The sequence below is a fragment of the Heloderma suspectum genome, chromosome 12 (assembly GCF_057233095.1).
Source record: "Heloderma suspectum isolate Gila_16-S chromosome 12, 16-S_ref, whole genome shotgun sequence".
NCBI lineage: Eukaryota > Metazoa > Chordata > Lepidosauria > Squamata > Helodermatidae > Heloderma > Heloderma suspectum.
The window spans coordinates 39,742,501-39,745,000 of record NC_139469.1 but is presented as its reverse complement, the minus strand read 5'-3'; positions in this window follow the sequence as shown (position 1 = coordinate 39,745,000).

Sequence of the window (2,500 nt, the reverse complement as noted above, 5' to 3'; positions counted from 1 at the left end):
CCCTAACCCTAACCCTAACCCTAACCCTATACCTAACTCAACCCTAACCCTAACCCCAACCCTAACCCTAACCCTAACCCTATCCCTAACCCTAAACCTAACCCCAACCCTAACCCTAACCCTAACCCTAACCCTAACCCTAACCCCAACCCTAACCCTATACCTAACTCAACCCTAACCCTAACCCTAACCCTATACCTAACCCCAACCCTAACCCTAACCCTAACCCTAACCCTAACCCTAACCCTATACCTAACCACAACCCTAACCCTAACCCTAACCCTAACTCTAACCCTAACCCTAACCCTAACCCTAACCCCAACCCCAACCCTAACCCTAACCCTAACCCTAACCCTAACCCTAACCCCAACCCTAACCCTAACCCTAACCCTAACCCTAACCCTAACCCTAACCCTAACCCTATACCTAACTCAACCCTAACCCTAACCCCAACCCTAACCCTAACCCTAACCCTAACCCTATACCTAACCCCAACCCTAACCCTACCCTAACCCTAACCCTAACCCTAACCCCAACCCTAACCCTAACCCCAACCCTAACCCTAACCCTAACCCTATACCTAACTCAACCCTAACCCTAACCCCAACCCTAACCCTAACCCTAACCCTAACCCTAACCCTAACCCCAACCCTATACCTTACCCCAACCCTAACCCCAACCCTAACCCTATACCTAACTCAACCCTAACCCTAACCCTAACCCTAACCCTAACCCTAACCCTACCCCTAACCCTAACCCTATACCTAACTCAACCCTAACCCTAACCCCAACCCTAACCCTAACCCTAACCCTAACCCTAACCCTAACCCTATACCTAACCCTAACCCTAACCCTAACCCTAACCCTATACCTATCTCAACCCTAACCCTAACCCAGCCCCCTAACCCTAACCCTAACCCTAACCCTAACCCTAACCCTATAGCTAACCCCAACCCTTACCCTAACCCTAACCCTAACCCTAACCCTAACCCTAACCCTAACCCCAACCCTAACCCTAACCCTAACCCTATACCTAACTCAACCCTAACCCTAACCCCAACCCTAACCCTAACCCTAACCCTAACCCTAACCCCAACCCTAACCCTAACCCCAACCCTAACCCTAACCCTAACCCTAACCCTAACCCTAACCCTATACCTAACTCAACCCTAACCCTAACCCCAACCCTAACCCTAACCCTAACCCTATCCCTATACTTAACCCCAACCCTAACCCTAACCCTAACCCTAACCCTAACCCCTAAGCCTAACCCTAACCCTAACCCTAACCCTAACCCTAACCCTAACCCTAACCCTAACCCTATACCTAACCCCAACCCTAACCCTAACCCTAACCCTAACCCCAACCCTAACCCTAACCCCAACCCTAACACTATACCTAACCCCAACCCTAACCCTAACCCTAACCCTAACCCTAACCCCAACCCTAACCCTATACCTAACTCAACCCTAACCCTAACCCCAACCCTATCCCTAACCCTAACCCTAACCCTAACCCTAACCCTAACCCTAACCCCAACCCTAACCCTAACCCTAACCCTAACCCTAACCCTAACCCTAAACCTAACCCCAACCCTAACCCTAACCCTAACCCTAACCCTAACCCTAACCCTAAACCTAACCCTATACCTAACTCAACCCTAACCCTAACCCCAACCCTAACCCTAACCCTAACCCTAACCCTAACCCTAACCCTAACCCTAACCATAACCCTAACCCTAACCCTAACCCTAACCCTAACCCTACCCCCAACCCTAACCCTAACCCCAACCCTAACCCTAACCCTAACCCTATACCTAACTCAACCCCAACCCTAACCCTAACCCTAACACTAACCCTAACTCTAACCCTAACCCTAACCCTAACCCTAACCCTAACCCTAACCCTTACCCCAACCCTAACCCTAACCCCAACCCTAACCCTAACCCTAACCCTAACCCTAACCCCAACCCTAACCCTAACCCCAACCCTAACCCTAACCCTAACCCTAACCCTAACCCTAACCCTATACCTAACTCAACCCTAACCCTAACCCCAACCCTAACCCTAACCCTAACCCTATCCCTATACCTAACCCCAACCCTAACCCTAACCCTAACCCTAACCCTAACCCCTAAGCCTAACCCTAACCCTAACCCTAACCCTAACCCTAACCCTAACCCTAACCCTATACCTAACCCCAACCCTAACCCTAACCCTAACCCCAACCCTAACCCTAACCCCAACCCTAACACTATACCTAACCCCAACCCTAACCCTAACCCTAACCCTAACCCTAACCCCAACCCTAACCCTATACCTAACTCAACCCTAACCCTAACCCCAACCCTATCCCTAACCCTAACCCTAACCCTAACCCTAACCCTAACCCCAACCCTAACCCTAACCCTAACCCTAACCCTAACCCTAAACCTAACCCCAACCCTAACCCTAACCCTAACCCTAACCCTAACCCTAACCCTAAACCTAACCCTATACCT